General features: G+C 34.6%; 1 protein-coding gene and 1 long non-coding RNA gene across 5 annotated transcripts in view; both read right to left on the reverse strand.

The window, feature by feature from the left end:
- The window catches only part of rg (A kinase anchor protein rugose), a 402,779-nt gene that overhangs the window by 303,957 nt on the left and 83,738 nt on the right, over window positions 1-15,084 (reverse strand). The window lies entirely within an intron of this gene.
- On the reverse strand, window positions 6,624-7,777 carry LOC149896980 (uncharacterized). Its single transcript, XR_016458223.1, has 2 exons — window positions 7,687-7,777; window positions 6,624-6,888 (listed from the first exon to the last, which is right to left on the reverse strand). It is a non-coding gene; the product is annotated as an uncharacterized LOC149896980 (long non-coding RNA).

A 15,084-nucleotide genomic window follows, 5' to 3' on the forward strand; every position in this document is an offset into this window, starting at 1 on the left:
AAATCGGTACTTTTTGTAAACATATCTACTTATAGGAAACTATTCTCTTTATTAAGATTGTAGAATTTTAAATTATCTCTATGAGATGTATTAAGGTAAAGCTTATTTGAACATGCATAGACGCTTATACAGATTACGCTGCCCGCCCAATATCATGTAGCAGAATAAAAATAAAAATATTACATATGCTAATCCAGCTTTTAACGTTTTTCTTTAATATCTACTTTAAATTTCGAGTCACGGCTCATAGATGTAGTACCTACATTCGTACCTACCTACGTCTATAAAGTTTTCACTTCATAATATTACTAGTAATATTCATGAAATGCGTTAGTAAGACGATAGTTGGTTCCGGCAAGACTCAGTTAAAGGTAATTAAATTCAACTTGAGTGAAAGCGAAGGGCCGGAGGGCGAAACGCTTAATTCATTCAACTGCCTCCGGGTTGACCTATTTTTAGTTTTACGCTTTTCCATCTAAATATTTTAGAAACAAGGTTTTTTGCTCATAAAAAACAGATTAGTTATATTATGCAAGCATATTTGGTAGGTAGATGGGATTCTTTCACAATAGATGAACATTCTTGTATAGGTACACTGCCTGACCAAAAAATTTTTTATTAGTCTCTAGATCAAAGGATGAATGCGAAACAAAACTCTTTTACAAGCTCATTGTATTAAATGTACATTAAAAGCGTGGTTCGTCACAAACATAAATATTTTCTTTTTTAAACAAAAACGCTCTCATTTAAAGCAATTTCGTCCAATTTATGAAAAGAGAGCCTCCAGTTAACCGCTCGCTATCAATTACACGGGGCCGTTGGCTGCGGACCAGCAAACCCTTTAAAATATAAAAATGTCCAAATAAACAACGCTCACCTTGCATTTAAATAATTTTATGGGCTGAAAAATTTAGAGATCATTAAAAGAGCCACGAGTCACGGCCTTAGGCTGTATACAGATAATAAAATTCAAATCTGTTTATTTTATACACTCGTATATAACATCACATCACAATCGTGGATTCTTAGTTAAATAAGTTAGATTTCTGTTGTACTTGATTAACTCTGAACCCAAATTTCTTCTTAAATTCCATCTTAATCGCAAATCAATGAGCTTACTATTAGTACTGTCGTCGACGACGCCAACCATTTACGTTAATTATTGGACATGAAATACTGAGAAATAAAGGAACATCGTATAACATTTCACAACATAATTCCGCGAATTTTATATGGATTTCAATTTTTTTAATATGGATGTATGTTCCTGTAAGTTACACATAACAATTTATATACGTTATATACGTACATCGCTACACATACAAATAACGTACGCTGTTAGTTAATCATGTTTTTTTCGCTAGACCGCGGCGGATGGTAACCCAATTCGTATATTTTTGAACGCGGTGGCCGGTGACGTTATGGTCGTGATCCGATTCCTGATGTTGCATAACACGAGCTGACATTTATGGTTTTATATTTATCCTGTCCAATATTTTACACAAAAAACACATTCGCACTCCTATCACCTATATTATTGTGGCTCTTGTACAAAATATCTTTAAAATGGTACTATGTTATACAATATAACATTTTGACGTGCTTTAAAATAAGCTCAGTATATAACGTTCGAGTTTTGGTATAACAAAGCTTACCCACAGCATTTAGCGACACACGCCGCGCTACATTAAACCGATATTATTCTCCGAGATGCATTTTGGGAGCTCGGGGAAGATTAACAGCGTGGAACCAACTTGTACATCACTCCATATGGGTTGATAAATTGGACTTCTGACTGCTGTATTTTCATGTATCTATATAGCTATGTCACTCGTGTCTTTGAAACACCGTGAGATGACTCGGATGTTTATTATCTTGGCAAAGTCTTCGTGGGAAACTTTTCTTTAGAATTCTTTGTATAGTTAAAAACTTCAATGATCACAGAGCACCGTGAAGAGCAATACATGTTCTTAACATTTTCTAGACATCACAGTTTCAGGTATTACATTCTGTTTTCCGTGTTTTCCTTAGTTGTGTAATTCGGTACGTAGATAGTTTTGCATAAAGTTTAAATTAGCGAGTAGAAGTTTTGCAGATGGAAGAAAAATATATTTTGTATCAAATTTGTAAAAGAAAGAAAATATCACGTCTAGTGAATAGTGCGAAATTCAGTATTTAGCAAATTTAGAAAACCTAGCTTATAGCTTCACTACGTCGCTACAGCTACATGACATTATGGCAGCTACACTGGCTAAATGTACAAGCATTAACCACCGGCTTGCCTCGAGCTATAGAACTAGTCCAGTAAATACGCCTTAATACTCTGAAACCGACGTGCCGCCAGCCAACCCTGTCAGCCTGAAAATCCGGACCCTGGATATTAAATACGCGTTAACATTTATGCGGGTAGTCGCTTAATTTATTTGTATTATCAAGAATATTGGTAGACATTTTTACAGACATGTTCCAACACTAAAATAGTGTGGCTTGTCTATAATGATATTAAATTCGGAACTAATTTGGAAAAATACTTGTTCAATAGATATCTGATTTATTTCTGATGAGTTTGTGATATTTATGTAGATTCGAAACTATATTTACTTCGATTGTCATTTGAATTACGTAGATATTATTTTATTTAATGAATAAAAAAATAGATCAGGGGTTATAGTAGAAACAAAAGTAAAAGAACTTTAATGATCTTTGCATAAATTATTGACCAGCAAACAACCCATACACTCAAACAAAAACTACAAACGGTTAAACACACTAACGAAGCATGTCACTGTGTTCACTACAACCACAATAAACCAACAGACGCTAAGAGTATGCAAATGAGAGGACTAAAGCGAGGCATTGCGCACTGCGTCTTTGTGGACGGCACAATTACTTCGGGACGGACTGCGGCCGGACAACTTTATTTTTCCTAATGAACGAGCCTTTTGAAACATCCCAATGAAGGTGCGGCCACAGTGTCGTACGGAATAAGCTGTGTCCAGCTACGAGCTTGTTGCCAGAAGACAGTGTTTAAATTGTTTTTACTTCCAGTTCTGCGCATAATCTTATAAAATAGACTATTGCTATTTTAATCAATGTACAAGATTCATAACACACAACAGCTTCACTATGACAATCGTAACGCCATGTGAAGCCGACTTATTTATTATCTTCACTTCAAGTACAAGATTCAAAACACACAACAGCTTCACTCTGACAATCGTAACGCCATGTGAAGCCGACTTATTATCTTCACTTCAAATTCCATGTAAACAGGCACAAAACTTTTTGCGTGATTGATTGTAAACGTCCAAACTTTCACGTGTATATTACTAGGACAACAGAAGTCATGCGAAGTATTCATCAACAACCTGTGCAATGGAGACAGGGCTTTATGAGCGCCATTCGTCTCGTATACATATTTAAAGGTTCGGTAAGGAGGGCCGAACATTTCCACACCAGCGTTACATGAATTAATCATGTTCCCAATGAGATGAAGGGAGAATTTTTTTACAAAGGGAATATTAAGATAATATTAAAAGTACTCAGTCTATCGCTGGCTCGCTCGTTACGGACCAAATTTGTATACAAAAGGAAAGCTCATTGAGCATCGTTTTTTAATTTACGAAATAAGAACGCTAGCAATCTATTTCGTTTGATATTATAATATTCTCTCTGTCATTCAAGTTTTAAGTAAGTCCTCGTTGAATGTTTTCATTACGTTTATTCAAATCTTATTTCAATATGTGTTTTTAGTAAATTAATCAGTTTACGAAAACTATGCAATTTCAAAGAGTTTCCAACTAAATCCCGTTAGCTAAATGTTTGCTTCGTAAATGGAAATTTTCAAATACAGAATGACAAAAACATTCTCAGATTGAAAATAATTCGAAGCTTATTTTGCGAGAGACGAGGAATTTTCCATGAAACTGTAGTGCATCTAATTTTCCCCGACGTTTGTTTATCGAACCTTTTCATTCGTTCTAAGTATTTACCTATAGGAAATTGGTCCACGTAAATTGAAAGATTTATACTTTACAGAAAGATTTCGTAGGTAGATATATATTTAACTAAATAGTACTTATCTCTGTTATATTTGAAGATTAATTTAAGTAAATCAACAAAATGATTTTACTAACATGAATTATTTTAAACAGACATCGGCAATCAAAACTTCGTTTCTACAAGCCTGTTAATTAAATCAGTCAACATAACATATGCCTACGCTTACCGAGAACGCTTTCAGGAACACCAGGCACTGTATAATGCCCTCCATGGTGTCGCCAGTGAGGCAGAAGGTGCCTGTGAGGTGGCGGCCCTTCTTGTCGCCCAGATGGGGCGCGGCGGCGAGGCTGGCGTGCACCAGGGCGCCGCGGGGCCGCGCGTCCCGCGTCGGCAGCACGCCGGGCAGCGGCGCGCCCTCCATCAACCGCGCGAACGGCTCCATCATCCGCACCCACACATCACTTGTATCACGACAATAATCTAACAATTCACTACCTACTTATCGCACTATATAACACTTCACTACAGTTTTACTATGTCCTAGTAAGTTCTATAATAATTGAGCAATTAACGGCATTCGATGTCGATCTTAGAGGACACGGAACGTACGGAGGGCACGGGGCAGTGGCAGACGGTGCGACAGTCGTCGCAGTGGCAGTCGTTGTCCATCTCCTTCCAGAGGTCGCTGTTCACTAGCAGCATCACCATGATGTACATCATTACCGCCAGACCCAGTATGATATATACATCCATAGTGTCACGAGTGTTTATTGGCACATCTATAATATTATTTAAGTTTAGTTTAATGGATAACCGCCCAAATTATTTACTTAAGCGTTATGTAACCAGAGCAACGTAATAGAAAAGTCACGACACAAAATGTTGTTCATATTTATTGAAAAGTTTATCCAAAAATGAGGGGAAGTTTTTTGAATGAGTCATAATTCATCAGGCCAGTGACAGAGCACGTTGGCGCCGCTTGTGATTTACCGAAGGCGAGTTCCCGACCATCGCTAAATGCTTTATAAATATAATAAAAACATTGTTATAGCCGAAAGTATATCTTATGTAACGTTTATAGGCCTTTTATGACATCTTACAAGCCGTCCTCGCATTCCTAAATCTAATGCTATCATATTTATGGCAATCACGGTCTTCACAAAATATTGGACACATAAAACAAAACCAATCAAATTCTAACTCCAAACGTAACAACGTATTGCTATCAGAATAATGTCCATCCATCCATACAGCCGCATTGGGATATAATCCATACAAATCTCGTTGTTTCAACAAAACGATTACCGTCACGTGTCACCGACCTAATCGGTATCAATTATTTTTGACATAAACCCATTACGTTCATATTCGTAGAGCCACTAACGATACGCAAATTAAATTAACGAAACGGATACAAAAATTATAGATACCTATTTCAAATTTAAATCTATAACTATTGCAGAGCGGGTTATGAAACTGAAAACCTTGTATAAACAGCTAAATCTCTTTTGTTTATCTTACGTGTCTACGTCCTATTTTAGTAAAATCAAAATTACGAAAACAATACAGTCAATAAAATGTCCATCACAGATGTGTGAGAAGTAATTGCAACCCGCAAACGTCATCGTCTCCCACGTACTAACCAGTGTATGTATCAATAAATCCCATCTCAAGCTAACAATAGGTTTGTAGAACAGATCACAGACCGCTTGTTACGACGCAATGCGAGGGAGGATCCCCGCTAATCCCGGTGCGCCTGCATGAGCCCTTCCACCCACGGCCACTCAATGTCTCGAACATTCCACGACCAAAATAGAACCAAGTTAACTTCTTTAATGAAATATTTTCCATAGCAAATAATACTCGCGACATGACATATAGATCAAATAAATAAATAAATAAATAGATCAGTATGTATCGTTCAAATATATATATACGTAAACGCATTAACCACACACACATTGAATTCATCGCATCACATAAAACAGGATCAAATTTTTTTAATACGTAACGGTTTTAATAAAATTTCAGCAAACAAATTAAATTATCGTGTAAACTCGACCTCGTGGAAAACGTGTGATATATTGATAATACGTATAATAGGTACATCATTTTATTGAGAGCGGCGTCGGTGTGTCGGCGGGCACACTTGAGCTATCGATTTGAATAGCACGGTGCAAAAACACGACCCGCTGAGTGCCTCTGTGTCGAGCTTGCAAATAGAGGGCTTATTATGGGAATCAACCAACAGACATGTCTATATTTTTTATTTATTTTATACAATTTAATGATTGGTATTCAAATACTGGTTTTATAATTGTCCGTATTTAAGCAAAAAGGAACCACCCAGCAAAAACGCACTTCTGAGATATCAAAGGATTTACAAAAACATTTGCAGCTCTGTTAGATGAAGTAAAATTAAAATTTATTTTATTTAAATTCATTGATAAATTACTTATTTAAGTATGTGTATATAAATTTGCTCTGAATATTCTTAAACTTTCTAGATAATTAAGAAAATGTGCATGTGGTTCCTTTTAACATTTATCAATTGATAGGTTTTCTCTTATACAAAAAGGAACCACATCCCAGGGATTTCATGATATAAATGAAACTATGTATTTATAATATCGTAATTAAAGCTTTAATTAATAAAATACATAAAATAATACTTATATAGGACGTTTATTCGACGTTATCATCAAATTGGATTTCGAAATCCACCGTGTCTAGTCCATCTATGTGGTCTTCTATTGCATCATCACTAATGAGACCGTTATAAAAACTGTGCATCTTGTGGAATGAGATGTAATATGGACTGAATATCGCTAGAAGGTGAAGAAAGCTTCTCCAGAGGCACCGACGTATAAGGTTCTTCGTTATCTTCTGTAATAAAAAGAAAAAAGCTTTAAATCAAAATAATAAAGCCGCGTGGCTTTTATACGTAGGTAGGTAGGTATATGGCGACAGCAAAATATTATTAGTTCTTATAAAGCCGTGTCCCTACTAGACGACTAAGTATGTTGTATGTACATGCGCCATGTACAAAAAACTGGCTAAGTGCGAGTCGGACTCGCGCAACGAAGAGTTCCATGCCATTATCTATAAAAACGCCAAAAAAATCACGGCTTATTGTATGGGAGCTTCTTAAATATTTATTAAGCTATTGCATAGCTTCTATCGCGGGCCTTGAGCGCGGGGACCGAATCGAGAAATTCCGTTACGAAAAAACCTCACTCCGACGGGCTCGGAGGTGTGGCTTGAAGGCATGCTATGCAATAGCTTTACCGCGGCAGTCCCCGAGTGCCACACGTCTTTTTTTATTCTGTTTTTTAGTATTTGTTGTTACAGCGGCATCAGAAATACATCTAAACGTATTTTACCAAAATAGTAGGTAGGTACCTAGATCATCAACAGTTATTTTTAAAACAGGGTTTAGACTTTAGTAGTTTCATCTCACAATGACAGATGAATCGTAACAAAATGACTCTTAATTCGACTTGCCTTCGTGAACAACGACATTGTCGTTAAAATACGTAAATCCACAGAGGATTCCTCTTGTACTTACTTAATGAACTATCTTCTTAAAATCACACCACAATCGGGAATGAATCAAAAGTGGATAAAGCGTACCTGCATCTCAGATTCAATAAGTACTTATATGCATTAAATAAAACTACTTACCCGTTGTATCTTCATTATTATCTTCGGTGTTCGTCTCCAATGCTTTTCTTACCCATTGCTTGCTTATTTATTTATTACTAAACATTTTCACAATTAATTTTAAAGGTAATTAACAAAAACAATAGAACTTACTTCGCGGAGGAAAAAAACACCGTCGCGTATTCGAACTACTTCGCTGAATGTCACCTATATTGACAGATGTTCGACGTTTTACTTAAAAAATCGGAGTTTTGCACATAAGTAATGAAATACGTTGTTTAAAGATGAGAAGCATTGTAACAAGTCAAGGCATTTGGTTCCATATAGCGATGATGGTTTTCAGAACGTTTTACAATATTTATTTATGCATAATAGAACCGAATGCTTGTGGTTTTATTTTGCAATAAAAAATTACAATTAAATTATGTATTTATTTTACGCATAACCATACCACAGAAACCTGGTTCCATTTTGTGTATTAAAAATAATTGTTATTAATAGAAATATGTGTAATGTATAATGGTACCAAGTAGGTGTGGATCTGTTTTGTATAAAATGACATGATAGTAATATCGTTTATTTGTTTGAACAAAGCAGTCCCGTGGTGCTGTGGTTCGGTTTTGCTTAATATGGTATTATTCGTTGTTGCTGGTGGTTCCTTTCTGCTTTTAGTATACCTTGTTTCCAACGTAAAAATCATGTGGTTCTTGTTTTTATAAGAATTTAGACCACTTTTGGATGAGTATTCTTCAATAAAAGCAAAAAACGAAATTTGTCGAGTGGTTCCATTTTGCATAAATACGGACAATTGGTAGATTTTCATTTATATTTAACTTATTTACTAGGAAAGTCCGGAACGTTAGACTTAGGTAGATGACTACAGGTTTTATTAGTTCTTTATCTGAAAATAGACTTTCCAAGCTAAGGAAGTATTTTATAGGTATTACATTTATACAGGGTGTAATCGTTAAGTGTGCACAGGCGATTATTCCGTAACCATTACAGATATCAAAAAACTTAAAACTGATATTGAAAGTACTTAACCTAATGAGTAAAATGGCCATAAAATTTTTTTAAAAATAAAACGAGAAATATCTAAAAAAATTAACTTGAAACCCTCCCATACATTTAGTATGAGAAACGAATATCCCATGTACATGGGTTGATCCAAAAGTAATGATATTCAATATTAAACGAGGTCATTACAATTAAAATATGTAATTATGTATTTCACTAGATAGTCTTCTAACTAGATAATATACTTTGATATTTTTTTTCCTAAACTTAGAAAAAAAAACTTTGACTTCATCCACAAAAACCCCTCTACTACGGTCATCACTTCGCTGTCGTCATAAAATTTCTTGCCTAAGGTGTTTCTTGTGCCCAGGAAAGAGATAGAAATAACTAGGAGCTAGATCTAACAAACAGGGTGGGTGTTCAAGCATTTGGAATGCCGATTATTGAATGACAGCCATTGCAATTGACGCTTTATGGTCTGGTGCGTTGTCTTGGTGAAACAACACTCAAGCCCGCAGTTTGCCGTGTCTCTTTTTTTTACTAACCTACCGCAATCTTTTAATTTGGTCTATGTAGTAAGAGCCCAATATAGTGGCTACCTTCTTAAAATATTCCACCATACTTATGCCTTCAGCGTCCCAAAAAACTACAGCTTTAATCTATCCCACTAATTTTCACTGTGAATTTCTTCATCGTCACTTTGGAAGCTCGCATCCAAGCCATTGATGGTTTCTTGGATTCAGCATTAACATGGTGAACCTGGGTAACGTCCATGGTCACAAATCGTGACAAAAAATTATTCTGATCTTATTAAAAATTTAGAAATTCACTCTTTAAATGTCGAATCGTTGTTTCTTCTTTTCGTCGGGAAACATTCTGGCACTCACGGTTCACATTCAAATTAATGTAAATACTTGGAGACGTGGCCTGTTTATATGATTTTTTTGTGATAACTTAGTGAGTAAATGAGCAAGCAAAAAACATTTATTTTATATTTTTATGTGCACAGGAAATACCCAATTATCATTACTTTTGAATCAGCCTAGTACATTTGATATGAAACATTTTAGCTTTTTCTTTATTTTTTTGGTTTTCTGCTTTAATAACTTCGCAAATTTGAAGGGAAGTTCATTTAGAAACTGTAAATAGAGCTCCTCATTGTATTGCACAATGAGGACATGACTTCTAAAATCTCCTATGAATACAAAATGTATGGGAAATAAAATGTATGGGAGCGTTTAATGTAACATTTTTAGATATTTCTCGTTTTATTTTTTAAAATTTTTTATGGCCATTTTACTCATTAGGTTAAGTACTTTCGATATCAGTTTAAAGTTTTTTGATATCTGCAATAGTTACGGAATAATCGCTTGTGCACACTTAACGATTACACCCTGTATAAGATTTATCACACAAAATGTCATCAAACTCTTTGAAGTAACAAAAATACCAAAAGCTTAATGGTTTAGGCCTACAATGAATTCCGTTCAAAATACACAAAACATCAAAAGCTAAACGAAGCAGGAAATTTAAAAAGGCAAAGCGCTTCTCGCCGTTTTGCTTCGTTACCGAAAATATAAAGAAACAATGACACAGTCACATACAATTTTGGCGCCGAACGCCCGCGGCCTTCGACCTACTTCCAGCGCATAATTAAAGGTATAATTTCAAAAATGAAAAGATTTTCAAGTTTATAATTATTTCACTCTTTTGTACGGGAAAAGGATGTATTTAAAATGTTCACAAAAATACAGTCGTGTCGCATTAAAATTCGACGAGAGGAGACTTATCGAATCGGGAAACGCGACTCAAATGCTAAACTTCACGTAATCGATTTTATAAAGGTAGATGCAGGTTTATGGCTCTGAGCTTGTAAATGCTTTTCACCCGTTTTATTGGTGTTTCGCGGTGAACCATTCTAAGGCCTCACATTAAGTGGTCAATGTCTACGTTTCTTATTTATAAACATTTCGACCCTTTTAAAATATTAACTTACTGTAGCATCGATAAAGTTAATAAATAAATAAATTATATAGGGTTGAATGTTTAAAGCGACCACAATCTCGGGCCTGTGATTTATGTTCCTGCAACCCATTCACGGCGCGCCGTCATTTACCCAAAGTGAATTCGCCACATAAATCGTTCGAATACAATATTCTTCAAACAACACTTTGGAAATCCGTGTAACAGAAACAATAAAAGAAGAATCACCCCGGCGAATGAACTTGAATCCCCAATAAATAACACAGATACGGGAGATAAAATATTTCCGGACATTTATAATTCGGAAAAACAAAAGCAGAAAGCCGTAGCAACGCGGAAACGGATCGCGGCGTATTGATTACCGCAATCCATTCTAAAACGAGCGTCCCTCAATTAACTAATACAGATTATTTTTCACGTTGCCATTTTTAATTTGTTTTGGTTTCATTTCGACTTACCTACATGCCGACGTATAACGTTGTATGCAAATACCTACCTACTAGCTAATTCGTATGTTTTCTTTTCATTTGTGTAATCTTCTATGAAAACAATGTAGATAGATTGTATAAACAAAAAATTTACTCGATGGAAAATCCTTTTTAATTTTCTTATCAGTTGGATTCTATTTAGCATTATCCTATAATTCCTAAATCAATTTGAATAATCTTAAGGGCTTGGTCTAGTAGTGCAAACAAATGCATCCTGTCATCCTATATGTAAATAATACAAATGTACTAAGGGAAAGTTGCTCCACTTAATTTTTAAAAATTAAATCATTCGTATAATTTAATATTCGTAATAAGTATCAAAAATGACAATTTGAAACAATTTTTGTGAAAATTACACCGGGTGATTATTTTTATCAGTACACAAAATTTGCGAATACTTTCTATTGATATCTTCAACTTCATGTTTATATAACTGATCAACTTTTACAAAGAAATTTGGAGGAAATATAAAAAAAATAAGCTTTCCATACAAAATGCATAACTCTATACATTTTTTTCGACCTAAGTTTCTTAGTGAAAGTTGTTCAGTTTAACTAATAAAACGGATAAACAAATTTTGTATATAATAAAAAAAATGTAATGTTTGTGTTAAAAAATTATAAAATAGAAAAATACGCAAATGAAAACAAAAGATATTTATTTCTGACTAGCTTCCGCCCGCGACTCCGTCCGCGCGGTTGTCAGTCTTCGCGTCTTCTACAGATTTATTATATTATGTATAATATATAGATTTATATTGATAAACCTAATAAATCTTTTGCTAGCATTCTGATGCTTTATCGGTTGCAGTGGATTTATCTCTTTTTTTTCAATCGCTTGAATGATATAGGATGGGTCCTTGATGGGCATCGAATGCTGAAGTCTCGAATCAATCAATTCTGACAGTAGGCAATTTATGTAAAATCTTGATAATGGTCCATCATTTTATTTTGCCTAAACGTTACATACTTTTTTATATATTCTATTTTTAACGAATGATTCACTCCAGTCCAAACAGCAAATAAGCAGACTTCTGCTTCTGCAACGTTTAGTTGTCCCTGAATTTGGAAAAAATAGTCATGATTCTTATCTATGACAAAAGTGTTATTTTTTGCATTGTATTTCAAATATTAAATTTTTTTTTAACCGCATCTTCCGCATTCATGTCTTTTGCCGGAATTAGACATTTAACTTCTACTAGTCCCATTTTCCCTTTTTGATATGGGAGTGTATAAAGTAAATTTTTTAGATATTTCTCGTTATACTTTTAAAAAGTTATTATTGTCATTTTGCTCATTAGGTAAAGTAATTTCGATATCAGTTTTAAGTTTTTTGATACCTGCAATAATAACGTCATAATCGCCTGCACATACTTATCGATTACACCCTGTATACAATCCACCATCCACATTCATAATGTTTTCCTGTCCTCCTCTCCTTTACGCTGTTCACCGATACATTTTAAATGAGTAAATCTGCTACCACTGAAGGATGTTTCATTGTGATCAGCAAATTTTCACCACTGTTGTCGATTATTTGTTTTTCATTTTTAATCAGCAATTGGGAATTATCAGTTTTGTTTTTTGCAGATTGGTGATGTACCCTAACAATACGTCGAAAAGGGAAAGCATCAACGAATTATCGTTTTCGTCCTCTTTTTTTATTCTTCGCGTCTCTGTTACTTCTGTTTGTTTAGTTCTCAACACCCACTGAATTTTCTATGTTATTGTGATCTTCCATTACATCTGAGTTTTGATGATGTGATGATAATCCATTCGTTTTAATATTGGTACTTAGAGTTGGTAGACTAAACTAGAAATGGCGGACTAAATTTGTCAGCGCGTCTGTAAGATCAGAATATAAAACCAACATCCTGTATTAAAGTTACAAAATTAATAATCAAACAACATGCCGCTACGTTGAAAATGACTTGAAGAAAAAATTAAAACACCTCAGATCAATTTTGGAGTAAACAAATCATTTTCCCCGTATGGGGATTTCCCCGGATGAACTTGGGAAGTTCAAGTTCTCAATACAAGTTTATATTATATTTCGTATTTCTCAAACGAAAAATAAACATTTTTGGAACTTCAAAAAAATTATATTATAAGAAAATTTATGAGCTTACTTTAGTTTTAAAGAAATATACATCCCTTTACTGACACCCCGTAAAATAAAGAAATTGTTGCCAATCACCTTTGCAATCTATTTGGTTTCATTAACTTTATGTTCGAAGATAATTTTTTTTCTAGTAGTTACACGTGTATTTTTTTCGTTTATTTTCCATATCGAAATCAAATGTTTAAAAATACGAATATTTGCACAAAACTAAGATAAAAATAATCAATTAACAAAAATATTAAATTTAATGAAGTAGAGCAACTTTCACTTCGGTATGAAGGAAAATCGAGCGTAGAGCACACGTCAGAACGCTCCGGCCCAAGGAGCGCGACTAAAGAAATTCGCTAGGATTTTTCCTAATTATTTTAAATATTTTTTTAATATTTAAAGAATTATCAAAATTCAAAAAAAAATTTTTTAAAGGATTAATACTCATTGGTCTTCAATCAACTCGAATAAATTAATGGAAAAAATAACTTTTAGCAGTATTTATCAATAGATTTTGTAAGGCAAAAAATGGGAAATTTAATGAATTTATAACGTTCTAATTAAGAAAATCATAAGTTTTTCGGCAATTGTATTCAGCAGTTTTTAATAACGACTATATAAGGATAATAATGCGCTGATCAGATTGTGTAAATTGTAATCGGTTGCAACGTAGTGAGTGCACAAACTTAGCTCGAAATGTCTTTGGGGGAAAGAGACTTATCTTGAAGGCCTGATTAAGGTAACATAAAATAACTTTATAAATGTGAAAAAATTCACGCGCATTGCGTATATAACACTAATTGATAAACAAGAAAAAAAAAAACCGGCCAAGTGCGAGTCGGACTCGCGCACCGAGGGTTCCGTACAAACCTGCAAGGTTTACAAAGTACAATTTATGGTTTTCGTAATTTTTCCTTTATCTATGCTATAAGACGTTGCTTTGTACCAAATTTCAAGATTCTAAGTTCACGGGAAGCACCCTGTAGGTTTTGATTCCCTTGCAAGTGTCGAAAATTTGCGGCATAAACGGCTGTATCTTTTGATTGCGTTGGCTTAGAAGTTTGATTTTTTCACAGCTTCAAGGGACAGTAGACCTGAGTAATTGATATAAATTTCAGCTTCATACCTCCACGCGTTCCTGAGAAAAAGGGTCTTGACAGACGGACGGACGGACGGACGGACAGACGGACAACAAAGTGATCCTATAAGGGTTCCGTTTTTTCCTTTTGAGGAACGGAACCCTAAAAATTCAGTTTATCATTTCATTAGCCGGGAAAAAATTGTCAAATAACTTGTTGAAAACGCAATTTTGCTAGACTGCAGCCTTAATGGATAATGAATGGATTGAATTAAGTTTGTTTACATTGTGTGTATCTGAATATTTATGTTGTGTGTATATGTAAACAACAGAATAATTTACTTTAATAAGGCATTGTTATAATATATTTTGTGTTGGCAGAGAATATACCTATCTCTCTATTAAATATATTCGGGTTTTGATGCAGAAATATATCATCAACCACATCGAATTTCCAAACATAATTATTGAAGATAACATTGATATTAATATTCAGTTCAAATAAATCAACATCCAAACACAAAACTGCGTCACTTTTGTGTGGAATACTTCGCCCGTAAACCGCAACAACGCTCCGCATCCCGTATCTGTCCACCGACCGGCTACGACCAGTCAAGGTTCACCGCTTCCCGCGCACATACATCAAGTGACGAACGACAATAAATAATAAACATACGTTTAAACGTCACACGTTCATGACATGCATCGTGTTTAAAAAAACGTTCAGCTCGTACGAGCATAAAT

Source organism: Colias eurytheme, chromosome 26 (genome assembly GCF_061535395.1).
Source record: "Colias eurytheme isolate Ceu_HAF_F1 chromosome 26, ilColEury1 Martin Lab GWU primary, whole genome shotgun sequence".
Taxonomy (NCBI): Eukaryota; Metazoa; Arthropoda; class Insecta; order Lepidoptera; family Pieridae; genus Colias; species Colias eurytheme.